This window comes from Thalia democratica, chromosome 2 (assembly GCF_965202585.1).
Source record: "Thalia democratica chromosome 2, ktThaDemo2.hap1.1, whole genome shotgun sequence".
Taxonomy (NCBI): Eukaryota; Metazoa; Chordata; class Thaliacea; order Salpida; family Salpidae; genus Thalia; species Thalia democratica.
In genome coordinates this window covers 39,292,319-39,313,235 of record NC_139166.1, presented here as the reverse complement: position 1 = coordinate 39,313,235, position 20,917 = coordinate 39,292,319, and positions in this window count along the sequence as shown.

The window sequence follows — 20,917 nt, the reverse complement described above, 5'->3', positions numbered from 1 at the left end:
TTAAATTATATGTAAATGCATAAACGATACAAATAAAACAAGTAACAAATTTGAAACATAAAACAAAAACAAATTATACAGTAATCTTCCTTTATTGTACCAACATATGCGTTTGTGTATTAACGGATTAACACACTTCAACTGGGTCCTGTAAAAAAATACTGTAGTGAAAGAATAGAAGCTAAAGTAGGTATATACATGTGTTCATTAAAATTAAAATAATTTCTACAGATTTTTAGAGCTTAATAGTTAATAACAGGTAAAATACTTAATGTTAAATCCGACTGTTATAAAATTATACAAATTTGTAACGAAATTTTTCATGACGTATACATCTTTTATTTTTATTTGTACGTTTGTTTTGTTTGTATTCTACGATAAAAGTTACTTTTTTTTTTAATGTTCTTGAACAACTATAATAAAAATTGAATATGTAGCAAAATATCAAAACAGCACGTTTTACTATTTTATATCTATATGTCTTATAAAAAGTTCATAAAAAAATTACAGGACCATACATGTTGAACAGAAGTTAATTCAAATAAATAATATTTTAAATTCGAAAATATACTGTTGCACTCAATATTGTTTTGTGAAAAGTTTTTGTAGTAAAATTTTACAATCAGGCCCTTAATTTAGTTACTACTCTTTGCTAGAGCCTTATTATTACTTATTTTATCACAGTTTTGCTTTAAAATAGTATTTTCATGTTGATTACTATATCTATTTTAAAATAAAGCGGCCCACAAGTTATTTTACTACACAATACGGCCCGCGAGCAAGTTTTTCTAGAAAAATTACCCCGTGACTTATAGATGCTGCCGACCCCTGTTCTAAACAATGTTTTAGATAAATTGCTTATGGTAATACAAACAACCACTTTTAGTTCGTTCTTTTTGTTTCAAGATTCCGATACTTTAACATTTAAAGTTTCTATTTTTTCTGCGTTACAAATTTTACACCCATCCCTTTTTCAGACTATATTTGTTTAAGTGTCACCTACTAAAAGTAGCTAGTATTTATTTCGGCCATTATCAACAAAGTTAAATGTTTTATGCCAGCGGTAATAAACAATGAACTTCACCGCATGACCAACGACAACAGCACCCGAGACAACCTACGACCGGTTTCGTCCTTTTTAGGACTCATCAGGCAGGCTTAGTCGCGAGAAACCGCTGTTGTGATCTAGACTAAGCGGGCTAAAGTGCAAATGCACTGAAGCGACCGTTTGTGGGTAAAGTCCGTAAAACTGACAATTTTTTTTTAAATAGTACATATGTTTTATACAAACAATAAAATTGCTTGTAGTTCTCACCTGTAGCTCGAATTCAAAATAAAAAAGTAGTTATTGTAGAATTCGAGCTACTGTTGAGGATTGTTGAGGAAAAATCATCTTCCATAGAGCCCACTTGAAGGTTTTTTAAATAGTTTATTGCAAAAATTTAAATTTAAAAAGAACAGTACATATGTTTCACATAAACGATAAAATTGTTTTCAATCCTCAGCTGTAGTTCGAATTGAATTGCACTTTGCTTAATATTAACTTAAAAAAAACTGTGTCGTAATTATTAAATCTTGTAGAGAACTAAATAAAGTGCAAAAAAAAATTTTTTGCAGGGAGCACAAATCTAGCACAAAATGTCCTTTAGAACGGAGCGAAACTTTTCACGGTTCCACTTTAGCAAGGAATGTCACTTTTGCAAGGAGCGACTATTTTGAATGGCTTCATTTTGCATGATTATTTTTTTATGCTTATATAAAATTTGTACTAAAATGTTCTAAATATAAAACAAATTATGCAAAACTTCAAACTAAAAGTAAACAAGCTTCAGATCAGTTTAAAACAGGGTTTCCCAAAGTGGGCGATTTCGCCCCCCTGGGGGCGATTTTAGTAATTTGGGGGGCGATAATTAGTAAGGGGGCGAAAGGGTGGGCGATAACTAGTGAGGGGGCGAAAAGGGGGCGATTTTAAAATTTTTGGCTGTCATGAGATTTTTACTTTTTTTCTTGCTATTTTACTAATTTTAGCTTGCTCTAAATTGTATGACCCTGAGGTAAAACTTAAACAAAAAAGTTTATTTTATTTATGAAAAAAAAGAAAAAAAATCAAGTGTTTATGACTCCTACTTTCAAGTAAATACTATATTTTCATTCATATATTTCCTTGTTTAACAATTACATATATCATAGATGATTGAAATCCCTCTAACTATTTTATAACCTGAGATATATGTTATTTGGGATCATAAATGGTTTGTAAAAATCTATGTTATCTTTTATTAACTATCACCTCATGATATTTCCAGTTGTTTTTTGAAAAGTCACCAAGTTAGACTAAGAAATAAAATTATACAGGGTTGCCAGTTTACCTAGAAGCCTTGAAAAACCTGGAACTTGACAAGTTCGGCAAAAAAAAAAACCTGGAAAAAATCTGGATTTTTTAACGATTTTAACATATTAAGTAGTAAATTTAGATCTGACACAAAAAAAGCTATCATATAGATAAAAATATGGATCCCTTCGAGGCAGATACTTTTGAAATAAACGACATACAGGAAACCTTCTCAGACTTACAAACTGACCTTAAACTTCAACTAAATTCTTCCAAACAACGACATGAAAGCTTTTGGACTCAACAAAAACTAAGGCAAAAGTATCCAATCATTTAAAAGGAATTTAGATTGTTGTTTATAGCTTTTCCTTCTAGCTATGTTGTTGAGAAAGCTTTTAGTTCAGTTATCAACATCTTGAGCAAAAAATCTAATCTAGATATTTATAAAGGAGGTGACTTAAGGCTCTATTTTACTGATTAAGAATCAGATTAGAAAAACTTGCAAGCAGTCATGAACCTCATCCTTCACATTATATTACACTTCAGTAGCAGACATTATTTTATGAAAGTTTTTTAATTTTATTTGATCTTTTGAAAACTTCTTATTTAACCTGGTTTGTATTGTATTTAAGTAGTTTTTTTATAATAACAACTTTATCAAGCTATTTATTCTACAACAGGTTTGCATAATGCCTAATAAATATTAATTACGGTGGACTTCCTCTTGAGTTCGCACTTTTTACCCAAGTAAAAAAAGCAAATTTATATTTTCTTATATATAACTAAAGTAAAGTCTATTACTAACCAAATATTAACAAAACAAAATATATATAGTATTTGTTAGCTTATATAGATCTGTTTTATTTTAATGAAAGTTTGTTTTATGTTTTAGTGGATTTCATGTTTATTCATAACATTATTGCATATAACATATTGAAATTTGTCATTTTGTAAAAAAAATATGGTAATATTTCTTTTAGTTTGTACTTTTTAGTTTTTTTCAAAGTGCGAACTTAAGCGGAAGTCTACTATGTTTATTAAATGGTTTATGTTTTAAAGTTGTTAACAGTTTTATTTTGACCTGGTTAATTTTGTAGTTTATATTCGTCGTTTTACATTTCGTTCTAAAAGTTTTTATAGCATAGTGATAAAATTAAAATATTTGTTTGAAAGACCTTTATTTGACAGGTTTTTGTTATTACTTGTTTAATCTGTATATAACTTATATAACTATATACCTAATATCTGATTGTAAAATTTTGATAACTATTAAAGTTTTAAAATCTAATATGAATTTTTTGGTTTTAAAAGAGTATAAATTTGAGGTCTCTATTTTAAATGACTTCTACTCTTTCATTTAAAAGTTTCTTAAACTCAATTTTATTTTCTAACTTGATTTATTATTGTTGAAAAATTATTATTATATAAGGAGTTTTAGACTATTAATACAACTGTTTTTGGTTTTTTCTTAATTCAATAATATTAGCAATTAGAATATACTTAGTTTGTTTTAATACTTCAACACTAGCTTTTAGGTTTTCACTATTTTCCTCTGTTAAATTATTATGGGCTAATAGCTAGAAAAAAATTTTTTAAAGAGAATTAAATAAGCCATCAAAAAGACTGCTACAGTTACAAAACAAAATTTTATCCTAGTTAAAAGTTTTTTTTAAATTGATTACTTTCTGCTCACAAAATTAAGTGTAAAACATTGGATTTTTTTAAATTTAAATAAAGAAAAAAAATTGTTAGAATTAAGGTTTAGTTCCCTAAAGATTATTTCAAGTCAAGAACTATTTCATGGTATTCTACTACGAAACAAATAGTTTAAAAAGTTTAAAATTAAATTTTTAATTTTTACAACTAACTTGCTTACAATATATCTTAGTATTGAAATTTATAAATTTACTGCATTAACTGAAGCTGTTGATGAAACCACTTTTCATGTGAGAAAATCAACCAGTCGGTCAAACTTCCTCAAACTAGATCAGAATTAATTTTTAATTTTTATTTTATTACGTGTATGATAAACTGCTCATTTTTTTAGTTTTTTTAATCTCTGGTATAGTTATTTTAGAATATGCCTATTTATAGAATAATTTAAGTATTTTGTGCGGCTTAAATAAGTTACTTAGTATTAACTTCTAAATGTCCGAAATTTGTTATACGAGATATTATTATAGTTTCAGGTTTCAGTTAAGGTTTCAGGTAGGTAACGTAAGGCTCAGATCCAGTCGCAGATCCAGTCGAATTTCGACCCGCTAAGTAAATTGAAAACTACTTGTGCATAATAAATAAAATTTAGTTTTTTGATACTTAACATTTTGAAATACGCTTTCATTTCGTTTTCAGTTCACAATAATATTTCCTAGATCACAATAATAGTACATAAGTTTATTACAATTTTGCTCGAGTTTTTAAATTTTCTTATTTGTTATTTTTTTAAAATCATGCCGCCCGCAATTACATTTTTTTAACGAGTTTAAACTAGAAAATATTTTTTAGTAAATATGAATAGCTGACTACAAAAATTGTCCACCACTGACCTAAAAGTTTCATTAGTTTCAAAACAGTTCATATTTAAACAGGATTGATTACAGATAACACAAGGCTTTTTAATCATTAAGTATTTTAAAACACTTTACTGGGCTTCTAAGAAAATAACTGTAAATTATTTTCTCAAGCCCTGTAAACTACTTTGAACACAAAAGTGCGTGCATAAGAAGTACCAGACTAAATTACATTTCGAACACAACTTTTTTAGCTCAAAAGTTTGTACTCAAAAGAAAAACTACTTTGTTAAATCAGGGGGGGGGGGGGCGATTTTTTTCAAATTACTGAAAAGGGGGCGATTTAGTAAATGAGTTTGGGAAACCCTGGTTTAAAATAAGTAACACTTTTAACAAAAGTATTTCCCGTGCTATAGTGTCACATTGTGCTAAAGTGTTACTTAATGCAAAAGTAACACTCTGTGCTAAAGTGATAATCTGTGCTAATGAAATAATCCGTGCAAAATTGATGCTGTGTAGTTCTGACACCTATCTCTAAAACGGGAGTTAGTTTTACTAGTGGACCATACTAATATAAATTAGGTATTTCTTTCTAAAAATACTATTTAAAACTTGAAATTCTTATAAAATAGTTTAATATCCATAGAAATACTTTTAAATAACATGTTAGTTCTTGCTCAATCCTAAAGCAAAATAAAGAAAATTAAAACAAATTTTGTTACAGTTTTAATCTATTTTGAAAATACCGTAACTTGTTTTAAAGTTTTTATTTCCTATGTACCAGTTTAATAGTAAAACTATTAAAATACGAAGAACACTATAAGCTTAAATTTTTGAATCTATAAAACTAAGGTTTTACAAAAAGTAATTAAAACAAGTTTTATATTAATAGTTTGACTTGTTTATTTGAAATTTTAATTAAAATAAAATTTGTAATTATGATATTTTTAGGTGCTATCCATTTAAAATTTTTGTATACTTCTGGTCTTGAATAAGGTAAGCCTATAATTACGTTGTAATGCATTGTAAGCAAAATGTATGTCGAAAATGACACTGAGCGGGTTGTTCTTATTTTATTTGATGCATTTATTTTTTAAATGGTAGATGGCGTTATAAACCGAAAATCGATTGTTACTAGACATTATCTCTGTGTCCCACAGCTAAATCGCACATAACTATAAGTAGGGATTTAATAACTTAAAGTTATACATAAAAATAAAACTATTGTAAATAATATCCAGTATAACGTTTTAAGATAATCTAATCTACCATTTTTTTTAAGTTTTTGGAGACACTCATCTTATACCAAAAATTATCAGACTTAAAATAAAATCTTTCTATTATGTTCATTATAACTAACGTTCTACGTGAAATTCTCTCGAGCTCTTTTCTTTCTCTATAACTTTCCCTTTGAGATAAATACTAGTTTTTCCATAACTTTTTTAAGCTTTTTATATTACTATACCTTACTCTTTATGTTTTAAAGGTAATTGTAATTTTTTCATTGGTATGTTGCGTTACATTTGAAAAAAAATGTATATAAATTAAAAAAAAAATTTAATAAAATAAAACGGCAAATCGTGAGCATCACCTGTAAATGTTATAAGAATCAACTAGTGATGTCGTGTAATGGCGTAATAGAGATGCAGAGCAATTCAAACTACCTATTGTTATTGTATTTTGAATTTAAAAAATCAGTTATGACAAAATTTCTTATTTAAAAAGATATAGTGAAACAATTAAGTTTGAGAGTATTTTGAGATGTGTAAGCTAAATTATGTTGCTACGCACTAATATGTTTTCATCACGCGTCGACATTGGAATGTACCAGTTGATTTTTTTCACTTATATATACATTTAGAGTTTATCTTAGTGCGATTTTATCTCAGACTTAGAATGTTTACCTGGTTTAGGATTAAGAAAGAGTAAGAAGCTACATTTTTTTTCAATATAAATTAGTAAATACAATAAATTTAAAAAAACTTTAACTTATTTTTTAATTATAAAAATACTGAAACATTCTTTTGAAAATTTGTTCTATAATATATTTTTCAGGAATAGTTTTATAAAAATTTAATTATCAAAACATTAATCAACCAAAAAAGAGCCAAAATACCTCGCGACAGCTTGCACCACTTTAGTTGTATTTTAAACTTTGTTTCAAGCTCTAAGTTCATAAGAACCTCTGAACATAAACTGTAAAAAAAGAGGTCAAAAATGCTGTTTCTTTTCTATTTTCAATAGCGAGTCTCTGTTCGTCCAACTGTAACTTTTGAGTGATCTACAGCCGAAGTCTTTGTTAAGAATAGTGATGTAAGCAATACAAACACCTTAACAATTTTCTTGACATAAAATGACATCAAGTCGGTTAGGCCGTAGTTATAATTAAAAAGTTTTAAACTATTTACTCTCTAGCACTATATTTTGACAGTGGAATGTAAAGTCTTCTGACTAGCCATCTTTGAGCTGCTTTATCGATTTCTACTCCGTACGTCACAGTCATCGGCGAAGGGAATTGTATACTTGCTAAAAAAAAAATATATATGCTTAAATAACTAAACATAAGTCCAGATAGGCAAATCTATATTTAAGCGATGTATTTGGTAAATTTACCAAAAAACTTAAATCAAGTAAAAAAATAATTGTACTATTATTTATATAATTTTAGTTTTGAAAAATAAACTTTTTCACAAAGTTTTGAGTTAAAAAATGTTATAAGTTGTTTTAAAAGTAAATATAAAAGCAAATTTATTCTTTTATATGTTATAAACACGTATTTTTTTTTGTAAATGTATGAAATTTTATATTTGGAATTTTTTTTAAATTGACAAATGTCAAAGTTCTCGATGCAAAAGCATATATTGATATTTTTAGTACAAAAAACGACTAGTTTTCGATTTGATTACTGCAGTTTTAAAGCGTTTTGCATATCATTAGAACAATAACTAAGTTTATTAACAAGTTTTAAAAAACAACAAAATATACATTATGACGTGTTAAATAAATTTGGTAATATTATTTTAAATACAACTTATGTACAAGTAAAATACACAAGTAAATTAAATAGTATAAAAAACTAATAAAACTTAATAACAAAATATAAATTAACTTGTAGACAAGTGGTTTTTAAAATAAGCTACCTAAATTTATTTAAACTTATTTAACACGTCATGATATGTATTTATGTTATTGTTAAAAAGTTTGTTAATAATCTTTATTATTGTGTTGATGATAAGCTAAACGCATTAAAACTACAGTAAACAAATCGAAAACTAGTGTTCTTTTGTATTATAAATATGAAATTTGAAAAATAGAGCAATTAAACATTTGAAAAATTATTACTTAACTAACAAAATTTAGATTATATCATGTAAAATTTGGCTTATGTTGTTTAAAATTGATATATTTATCCACCTTCAAAAGGTATAAACTATAATAAAAATATAAAAGATTAATAATTTTGTTGCACGTCTGAACAGTAATTTACTTATACTATTTGTAAAAGTTTAAAAACACATAAATAAAGTTTAAATAAAGTTTAACTAAAATTAAAAACATAACTTTAAATGTTTAGTTTATGCAGTTCAAAAGTTTTCATTATTATATCAGTTATTGTCAAAAAACACTAAAGCGATAAATAAAAAACAAAATAATTTTTTTAATCAAAGTAAAAAGATATCTAGTAACCAAAAAGTAAAAAAAAATATTAAATTTTAAGAAAAACCAAATGCTATACAACATAAAAGTTCAAAATAATTTAACAACCATTGTAATATGCATTAGTTAGGCTCACTTTGTTCTTTTTTACAAGTTGTTTTTTCCAAGTAAAAAAATAGTTTTCTTTACATAAAAACCAATGATCCATTTATTGCTAAGATTTTTCTAACAATAAAATAAAGATAGCATTAATATTTTTTATCAAAAAACAAATTCTATATGTTTATATTCGAGCAGGGTCAATTTGCACGAGAGTAGAAAAGAATAAAAAATAAGAAGAAAAGAAATTATCGGCCAAGGTCTAAGGGTAAAGAAAAACAGTGATAGTAAAAAAAAAAAGAATAAAAAAATACTGACCAAGGGTAAGAGTTAGGGGTAAGAGAAACAGTAAAAATTATAAATAAATAAAACAAATTGTTAATTAAAGATATTATAAATAAATAAAATAGGAAAAAAAAACTTTAAACCTGTGCTAAACTAACGCTGTGCAAAAGTGTCTGTCGTGCTTTTCTGAGACCTAACCGTTTATATTACACACTAAATTTAGTACAAAATTTTTCCTAAACATATAAAACTTACCATCAAGCTTAAAGGAATTCCAAGTATTTGTTCTATTACAAGTTGCAATTGATTTTTATTATCGTATATTTACATAAACTTATAAGTCTTTTATCATTGCCTAGGAAAAAAATAATCTCAAAAGTAAATAAGTCTCCACTTACTTTTTATTTAAATATCTATCGATAAATTCAAGTAAAATAGTTGATTAATAGTAACTTTTCTAACTTCTTTTCATGACAAACCAATATTTTTTTAAATAGTTTTATTAACAGGCGCAAGTATTTTTCATTTAAAGTTTTAAACTTCTATTAACTATTTTAAACCTATTTAAATTAGCTTTTGTACACTTTTTCAATTTTAATACTTTTCAATCAAATTTTACAACTTTTGTTTTCGGTAAGTTAAACGTTGCAGCTTTTTGTACATAACAGGCTGGACTGTGTTCGACACAGACTTTTGCAAATCATTTTGTTTTTGCAAAACTAAGTATCTTTGTAAATCTACCTTATGTCTACAGAAAAAGCTCTAACAAAAAGAGTAAAAAGTTAAGATTTTTAATTTTACTATAATACACAGTGTTTCATACATTATTCAATGATCAAAAGTAAGAAAAAACTCCACAAGTCACAATGGACAAAAATATTATACAAATAGGATAATAAATTTAAAAAGACTGTGGTAAAAGCTAGCTATAAATATGATTTTAGGTAAAAGTTGTTAAGATGTATGCATTAACTGACTAAGACACCACAAATTGTATACTTAACTTATTTTTATTGTTAAAAGAACAAATTGCTAGGTTAGAGATAGGAAAATTACGGCCCGTGTGTTCGACTAGACAGAAACCTAGCTCGAAAATGACTAATATACATACGTTTATTAAGATAAATGAGCTGTTAATTTTAATACTTTTGTAAACAAGTGTATTTGAAAGTAATTATTTATTATTATTTAATTAATATTTAATTATTACTTCTGCGTACGAAAGTTAAACAAATATACATTAAAAAATCTTTCAAAGTTACGTGTCCCGTGATTCTTATTTTATAATAGGCCCAGCCCGTAAAATAATTTTCTGGTAAATCTACCCCATCTAATGGAGTAGTTTCCCATACCTATTTAGGTTAACTTAACGGTTTGTTAATTCAACTTTAATCATCAGACCACAAAGTTTCAGTTAATTTAGACCTGGATTTTGTTAATTGAAATTTGCCAGTAGTTCAAACCAAAAAACAAAAAGTCGTTAATATATAAACGAATTATAATGTTTTACTATGAAGCTACCGTTACCTGGTATGATCAGTGACGTAAGCTTCGTAAAATTGCAGTTTAACGTTTAATACATTGTCCACTTGGCAGGACAGCTAGTATACTCGTTTTGAATTCAATCAAAGAAAACATCGGCGAAATTCTAACTAGTGATCTACCGGATCCGGCAGGGTCCTAATTTAAAAAAGTACCTAAATCCGGCTGGATCCGGATCTAGTTTATTGGAAAGATTTTGCTTTACGCAATCAGTTTCTTTCAGTTTTTAACTTAGATTATTGTGTTTGTGCTTATAAAACTTTATATTAAAAAAATATTTACTGCTTTTTAGCGCTTTTCAAATTTCTAACAGATCAATTAAGATTGTTATTTTTGACATTTTCAGAATTAGGTGTTTATAAGCATATATTTTCAGAATGATGAAAATATATGAAATGATAATATTTTTTAATCTTGAAGTGAATTTTCCACCAGTCAAAATGGTTCTACGACCTTAGCAATCTTGGCAGAAAACATAGAAAAGAAGTTCGAAAGAAGGTTGTATACAACAAATTACAGCTCACGCTTAAAACATTATGAAAACAGCTTAATCCTAAATAATCCTAAAACTCAACTCTCTACAAATGATGTTCCCAATGATTTTTATCGTTCTACACCAAGTTTGAAACAGAAAAGAAGTACAACCACTCACGAAAACGAGCAACAAGATTCATTTGATCAAAAGATTGAGACGAAAATTAAGGGTATCTTTGCTGAAAGAAAGTTTGTTTTAATAAATTAAAGACGCTAAAGTTTTATTATGGTGGAACTCACACAAGAAAAGATACTCACATCTCGCCAGGTTTGCAAGGAAGTATTTTTTGGTACTACTATATTCTGTTTATTTTTAAAGGTTGTTTTCTTAAGCTTGTAACTTGTACGAGCAAAAGCGAAATCGATTGCTCACAAAGACCGGCGAAAAACTTTTATTTCTTCATTACAGCTTGGAAAGAATAAAATAAGTTCATTTGTATCTTTATAGCGTGGACAAGAGTATATTTTATTTACTATATGATTTACTTTTATGTATCTAAACAATTGAAATAGAAGTTAATGTTCATCTTTTAATTTAATTTTGTTTATAAAATTTAACATAAGCTTATCGTTAAAAAATTGATTAAGGTCGTAATTTTTTTAAGCATTTTAACATTTAACTTGTTTTTCCTTACATCATACTAGATACAAAATTCACGTTTAATCGTATAAGTAGCTTCAAATGAAATTTTTAAATTTAAACTTAGGTTTCGTATTGATAGATTTTTTGTCTTTTTTGTATAACATTTAGTTTTACTAAATTATTTCTTTTCGGTACTAACTTTATATAAAAATTTGAGACAACAATTCATTTTGCAGTATATTTTATTTTTTGTGAACTAAAAATTTTTCAATCTACCCTTTTCTATAGTTCTTTAGATAACTAAATAGATTTTTGTAAAATAGTGAAATTAATAAAATTGTAAGATTATGCGTCATGATAGGTAAATAGAATTACATTTACTAGGCGATGCTAATATAAAGTTGTTTAACAAAATTTAAAGTATAAAGCTTAAGTACTAGAAATTGAAAGTATTAATAGCAATTTTAATAAGAGGAAACCGACTTATTTAAACTTTCTTAAAATAAAATTAAACAACAAAAACAAAACTTAGTAGCGAATTTACAATAACCTAAACAAATTAGAGTTATTAACAAATTTTTGTTTGCATAAACTTGGCTTATTAGTTTTTATAAATATAGACTCTAAAACACTAAATGATACATGTTACGTCCTTTACAAACAATTGAAAACATATTATCGTTATAGTTTTTTGCGCATTCTAAATTATTTAACAAATGTTCACCTATTGCCGATTGACTTTTTATTGGCTTATTAGTCCCATAGATCATCCAGTTTCTTAAGGCGTTGGTCACGTGTTGGTCCCTTCTTATGTGAAATCGTTGCTAAGTTCTCCCAATATACTCACTATCACAGTGGCATTTGTATTTATAGATTATATTGCATTTTTCTGGATCAGGAGTGAGATCTTTAACAATTCCGTTAAGGGGTTTTCTGGTGGAATGAGTAATTCTTAAATTAACCGCCCCAAAAGTGTTATCTACGGTTTCTAAAACTTGGTTTTCAAAAAGCTTTGCTTCCTTTACTAAATATGGAAGTCTTAAATATACTACACATTTATTTGGGCCGTGTTTTGTAGGGCTGATAAGCTTCGCTGTAGTCCTATTAATTGTTTTTTCAATAACTTCTAAAGGGTAACCTAAGGAGCCAAAAATACTTTTAATGTTATTGATTTCTTCACTTAGTTTCACTTTAGAACATACTTTATGTGCTCGAAAAACTAAACACGATATTAAGTTGGTTTTTTGTGAGGTGGGACAAAAAGACTGCCAAGGAATATATTGGCCTACGAAAGTTGGTTTTCTATTAATGGATGTGTTAAAAGAGGTTGGTGTTCTTTGAACTAAGACATCAAGGAAAGGTAAAGAGCCATCAGCTTCATGCTCAAGATATGCTAATTTTTGGATTTGCTTTATATGACAGCTAAGAACGTAGAATTTAGGTTCAACAATTACATCCATAGACAAGTCGACGGTGTCGCGATGGGCAGTCCCTTGGGTCCTGTGTTAGCAAATATATTTGTTGGCTATTTTGAGTCCACTTTATTTACGAATATAGAAAAACCTCTTAATTACTTTAGATATGTTGACGATATTTTTATTTCTTACAAGACATACTACAATGTGGATGATTTATTTGACCAAATCTCCAACTTACATCCTTCACTTAAGTTCACTCGTGAGCATGCAGCTGATGGCTCTTTACCTTTCCTTGATGTCTTAGTTCAAAGAACACCAACCTCTTTTAACACATCCATTAATAGAAAACCAACTTTCGTAGGCCAATATATTCCTTGGCAGTCTTTTTGTCCCACCTCACAAAAAACCAACTTAATATCGTGTTTAGTTTTTTGAGCACATAAAGTATGTTCTAAGGTGAAACTAAGTGAAGAAATCAATAACATTAAAAGTATTTTTGGCTCCTTAGGTTACCCTTTAGAAGTTATTGAAAAAACAATTAATAGGACTACAGCGAAGCTTATCAGCCCTAAAAAACACGGCCCAAATAAATGTGTAGTATATTTAAGACTTCCATATTTAGGAAAGGAAGCAAAGCTTTTTGAAAACCAAGTTTTAGAAACCGTAGATAACACTTTTGGGGCGGTTAATTTAAGAATTACTCATTCCACCAGAAAACCCCTTAACGGAATTGTTAAAGATCTCACTCCTGATCCAGAAAAATGCAATATAATCTATAAATACAAATGCCACTGTGATAGTGAGTATATTGGGAGAACTTCGCAACGATTTCACATAAGAAGGGACCAACACGTGACCAACGCCTTAAGAAACTGGATGATCTATGGGACTAATAAGCCAATAAAAAGTCAATCGGCAATAGGTGAACATTTGTTAAATAATTTAGAATGCGCGAAAAACTATAACGATAATATGTTTTCAATTGTTTGTAAAGGACGTAACATGTATCATTTAAGTGTTTTAGAGTCTATAATTATAAAAACTAATAAGCCAAGTTTATGCAAACAAAAATTTGTTTATAACTCTAATTTGTTTAAACTATCGTAAATACGCTACTAAGTTTTGTTTTTGTTGTTTAATTTTATTTTAAAGAAAGTTTAAATAAGTCGGTTTCCTCTTTTTAAAATTGCTACTTATACTTTCAATTTCTAGTACTTAAGCTTTATACTTTAAATTTTGTTAAACAACTTTATATTAGCATCGCCTAGTAAATGTAATTTTATTTACCTATTATGACGCATAATCTTACAATTTTATTAATTTTACTCTTTTACAAAAATCTATTTAGTTATCTACAAGAACTATTGAAAAGGGTAGATTGAAAAAAATTTTTAGTTCACAAAAAATAAAATATACTTCAAAATGAATTGTTGTCTCAAATTTTTATATTTAATTTTATTTTTCTTAATGTTCAAAAAAAAAATTTAACAATAGCTTTTTTTTAACAAGATGTATATATTCAACTTTTTTTTAATAAACTAGAAGCATTATAATATTAACCTAATAAGTTAGTTCTTTATCAAAACTTAAATGTTTAGTACCCGGATTTAATTTAAAGTTTAAAATTTTATAAATCTATAATCAACTTGATCCGAATCTGGACGGATTTTTATTTGTTATAATAATCCAGATCCGTTCGGATCCTAGTTTTGTAGATCAGGTAGATCACTACTTTGCGTTAGAATCTTGGCTCTATGGCCACTAATTTTCAAACAAAATCAAAAACACTGTTTTATTCCTAATTCCAGTAGTGGGTCCACTTAAGATCGTTAAACGATGTCTCTTCAAGATCTTCTAACCTATGAATTTTTCCTTTTCTATCCCTCCTTAGAAAACTACGTCGCGCAGTATCTTCATAACTTGAGTTCATACCTGACTTAATCGGTTTTTATTAATATTCAAAGAATTTAATATATTTCTTTTACGCATTAACTTCAACTCCTTTAAACGTTTTGCTTGAGCCAATATTTAGATTTTTATCTTTGTAGCTCTTCCTAAGTTTTTAGCTCAGAACATTATGATGATTTATTGTGCTTTCTGATTTGTCCTTCACTTTCTTTTTGATAAGACTGGTCAATATCATCATCTATTTTATTAGACGTAATTACCGCTTTCTTTGATTATGCATCGTTTATTATCATTATAGTGATCTACCGGATCCAGCATCCGGATGCGGATTTTTGCGTTTTAAAATTAAAAAGAAGCTTTTTGCGTCTTTTTTTAGTGTTCTTATTGTTGTCAGTTTTTGTAATTATTTTATATAAGTAATTTTTCTTTAATCTATAATTTTTTTTCAAAAGTATCTTGAAATTAATTTAAAACAATACAGAAATACTTAATTCAAGTTTAAACCTTTACACAGACAGTTTACATTTGACTTTTTATGACTAATACATAATCAAAACTATATTATACTTATTTAAAGTTATAAAATAAGGTATACAAGACACACATTTACAATAAAACTAGATATATTTCGAGCAATTCTCTTCAGTTAAGTACAAAGCTAACAAGAGATAAGATTTTACAAACTTATGTAATAACCAATTAACCATAAAGTAAACAAGAGATTGATAAAAAAAAAATAAGTAACATTTAAAATCATTTAAGTTTACTTACATTATAACTTATCTACAGTAAAACTAAAAATAAATATAATGAAAACAACATTTAAAAATTACTACGAGTTTAAAGAAACAGTATAGTCAAAATCTTTTTGCTTACATAAAACAGGTTTTCAAGAAAAATGTCGGCGAAGGTCTGCAGAGCAGAAGCCTAGACTTTTGTTTGCCTTGAGACAAGCTCAAATTTAACAAGGGGTCGATTATGCCAATTCGATCATCAGACCACGTGGTATATATGACCTTGTGGTCTGATAATCGTATTGACATAATCAACCCCTTGTTAAAACAGGTTTTATCAACAAAGTACAAATAGCTTCTAGTTTAATCAAATTGAAAAACCATAACTAAAAATTTTAATAATTTTAAATATACCACAGATGTTTTTGTATCAAAACTTTATTCCGACTAACGGCGTTTCACTGCTCTCAAATAAATTTAAAAACAGATCTACGGAGTCTTTAAAATATTAACACACACTAGAAAAAAGCAAGTATAGTGTTTATGTGAGTAGTAACTATAAACGAACTTTGTGATTTGAAAACAAAGTTTGGAATAAAAATATAAAATTGTCCACAAAAAATACAAATTTAATAAAAGCACACTAACCTCAAAAAAGCTCTAAGAATAGACAACTTTTTAAAAATGAAAATTAAATTAAGTTGTGCAGAAATGTTACGTCATAATAAATTTAACAAACTAATTGATAATTTATGCAGCTTAAAAACATGAAGTGTTAAATTTGTAAGTGTTTGTGATTGTAAATGTGGATGTTGTGAAATAAATAAGTGCATAAGTAGACAGAGTTATTTAAAGTAGAATCGTCGGTTGTGGGGACAAATATTCGATAAATCTTTCCGCTTGTTCAGAAGTAGGTCTTTATCTTCTGCTGCAATTACTGCTCTTTCTGTATTGCAAGTTGGGCAAATTCTACTACTCCGTTGGATGCATGTTTAATCTTTGAAACAATACTACACTCCATTTTTGGCCTTTTACAGTACCTGTGAAAAAAGCTCCAGACATAATCCGATAAACGCGTGCTTTGGTTTTTATTTATAATTTTAAAAGTATGTTTATGGTTAGCATATCAATCCTTGAAACTACCTGCTGTACTTCCGATATAAATTTTATCAGGGCCCTTACTTTCAACTTTAACTTTATAAATTATATTTTTAATTTAAGATTTACCTTTTAATGGGCAGTTGTGTTTATTTATTTTACGTCAATTACATGTTTTAGGCATATTACTTAACTTATCACTATTAGGCTTAGTTATATATTTATTTATAGTTTTATTGTTATGTATTTTACTTATACTTTTAGCGCTACTATCACTTACTTGTTCTAATTTTTCTTTTATCATTTTAGCAATACTTCTAGTTATACATTGATTATTATAATCTACACTATTATTAGTACTATTGATATGAATATTTTCTTTATCATTAATACTAAAATTATCATTACAGCTTATATCTTTTATGTTTAAAGTTTTAATATGTTTTACATTATTCTTACCATAATAAAAATTACCACTGTTAGGATTATCATCATTACTACTGTTATTATCACGAGTATTAAAACTTATTCTTTTAATATTATTGTTATTATTTATATGATTAGTATAATTAGAAATATTATATATATCTACGTTATTACTAGAATTATTATTTGTATTAGCTTTGATATGTCTATTTCTAAAGTTTAAAATTACTGCTTTGTTGTGCGATTGCATTAAAATTTTAACATTGCTCATGCAACTATAGGAAATTTTAACTGTCTTTCTATTAAAAATTTTATTATAAAAGTCTTTATTCAAACACTTACAAATTTGATACTTCATGTTTTTAAGCTGCATAAATTATTAATTAATTTGTTAAATTTATTATGAAAACATTTCTGCACAACTTAATTTAATTTTCATTTTTAAAAAGTTGCCTATTCTTAGAGCTTTTTTGGGGTTAGTGTGCTTTTATTAAATTTGTATTTTTTGTAGAAAATTTTATACTTTTATGTTTTTATTCCAAACTTTGTTTTTAAATCATAAAGTTCGTTTATAGTTACTACTCACATAAACACTATACATAATTATACATGCTTTTTTTTCTAATGTGTGTTAATATTTTATAGACTCCGTAGATCTGTTTTTAAATTTATTTGAGAGCAGTGAAACGCCGTTAGTCGGAATAAACTTTTGATACAAAAACATCTGTATTATATATTCCGATAAGCTTAGCTTATTAGGATCTCCAGGATTTAACGCCTTTTAAGGTTACATCTTATAATTTTAAATATATTTATAGTGTAACTGCTTGCACATGTTGAATTATTAACCATATGTTCTGCAATTGATGAACGTTTAGATGCATTTAAAACCTTGACCAGTATATCATCTTTCTTAAATGAAAGGAAAAAATTTTCTACACTCTTTGGAACATGCTCTATTATGTTTTTCCTTAGATGTCTGTTGTTAATCCAGTATAGCTTACTTTACAACAGCAGCTGTATTGATAAATTACCATATTCTTATTTAAGTTTGATATTGGATCCTTACCACCTGGTGTTAATAGTGGTTTAGACTTTTAGAGTTTAAGACGATTTTAGGGTTTTCTGTATTATAAGTATTTCTTATCAAATGTCTAACTTTCTTTTCTAACAATTCTGAGCTTTTGTTAATGAATGGAATTTCTAAAGTAACAACACATTTTTCAGGTCTTAATGTCTTTATTTTATCCAAATTTTTTAAATCATAATTAATTGTTTTGTTAACTTACTCTTGTGGGTACCCTTTTTTGTTTAATAATAACTTGATCTATTTGATTTTACATAGTAGCAACTCTGCAGAATAAATTTTCTGTGCACGATGACACAGAGTTCGGTTAGATTCACTTTTCTTTTTAAACTACAGTTGGATTACGAATTCAAATAACAACCTGTAAAATTTTTTTTTTTATACACCGATGTTAAAAATCTATTTTCTTCTCGTTTAACTTGTACATCTAAAAAAGTAAGTACATTATTATTTTCTTTTTCTACATATTATGAAACTGATAGGGTTATGAGCATTATTCAAAATATTGAAAAATTCATACATATTTTTCTCGCTTCTGATCAACACAAAACAATCATCAACATACCTGGGTACAATAACTTATTTTTGTAATCAGAAATAATTTTTTATTCAATATAACTCATAAATATATTAGCCAATGTTGGTCCGAAGGGACATACCATGGCTATCACGTCTTGTTGTGAACAAATTAAGGAATAAAAACTAAACTTATAGCCAGAAGTTGCAAGTTTCAATAGTGTTTTTTTCAACTCGCTCTGTTTATTGTAGGCTTACTTATCGTATATAATGTATCATCACAAACTTCAATGACCTTTTCTAACGGTACATTAGTAAAAAGAATTTTAACGTCAAATGACGCAATGAACGTATTATTTGCATCTATATCTCTAATTTTGTCAACGAACGTAAAGGAATCCTTTAAACAATTTTCTAAAGAGTATTTCAAGACTCAAGTTCTAAAACTTCATCACTTTATGCTGTGCTGAATTTACCATAGATAAAATAGGTCTCAAAGAAATGTTTTCTATATGAATTTTTGGTAACCCATACAAACGTGGGGTTGTAAGCCTAAAGGCCTGCGTTAAGGGATTACTTTTATAGATAGAGCTACAGCTCCTCTTGTTATTTCTTTTAACAGCCAAACACTTAGGGGGTTTGGTTCTGAGGGCAAGACCTACATTTTACTGCTCCGTGTTCAATAAGTTAAATATAAAATACAAGGAAATATAGAATAGCTAAATAGCTTTAAGAACTTTAATATAAACCTTTAATTTAAATCTAAAACTTTATAAATTTAAAACAACTAGTTTTAAATTTGCAAATAGTTTAATTTTGTAATATAATAATAACACTAATAAAGAAATTCTCAGATACAAGGTTGGCACTATCAAAGTTAGTGTAAAAAACAGCTTACATTAACAACAACTTTAAATCAATAAAAACATTAACCGCCAACACATTACGAAAATGGCCGAAAACTAATATTAAATTTAATAACAAAGGGCAAATTTGTTACAAGATAACTGATCCAACCGGTTTAATTAAGTTAAATGTAGATTCACTAATTTCATTCTTGAATAATGACTGATTCAGAAACTTAATAATTTCACTTTTACTTTATCAATATTGTTTAATTCTTTTGCTGAGTCTAAAAGTTTAAATTTTGATGAATCATCAATAACAACATACATTTTTTCCAAGTAGTCAGATTTGTTCATTAATACACACCCATTTCCCTTGTCCGATTTATCAATTATTAAATTATTGTCATTTTTCAACTCTTTAACTATTTTTCTTATTTCAGAGAATTCCAACAAACTTCTTATTTCAGGTTTTGATTTACTATAGCTATATGCCAAGGATGTTAAATCAACTTTCGTAGCACTTTCTTCATCAATAAATCTAGGTTTCAACATACACAGTTGTTTGTAAAAACACTCAAATCCTATAAAAAAATCAAGAAAATGATGGATGAATTTTTCAATGTTTTGAATAATGCTCATAACCCTATCAGTTTCACAATATGTAGAAAAAGAAAATAATAATGTACTTACTTTTTTAGATGTACAAGTTAAACGAGAAGAAAATAGATTTTTAACATCGGTGTATAGAAAGAAAAAAACTTTTACAGGTTGTTATTTGAATTCGTAATCCAACTGTAGTTTAAAGAGAAAAGTGAATCTAACCGAACTCTGTGTCATCGTGCACAGAAAATTTATTCTGCAGAGTTGCTACTATGTAAAATCAAATAGATCAAGTTATTATTAAACAAAAAAGGGTACCCACAAGAGTTAGTTAACAAAACAATTAATTATGATTTAAAAAATTTGGATAAAATAAAGACATTAGGACCTAAAAAATGTGTTGTTACTTTAGAAATTCCATTCATTAACAAAAGCTCAGAATTGTTAGAAAAGAAAGTTAGACAATTGATAAGAAATACTTATAATACAGCAAACCCTAGAATCGTTCTAAACTCTAAACCACTATTAACACCAGGTGGTAAGGATCAAATATCTAATTTAAATAAAAGTATGTTAATTTACCAATACAGCTGCTGTTGTAAAACAAGCTATATTGGATTAACAACAAGATATCTACGGAAAACCATAATAGAGCATGTTCTAAATAGTGTAGACAATTTTTGTCTTTTAGTTAAGAAAGATGATATACTGGTCAAGGTTTTAAATGCATCTAAACGTTC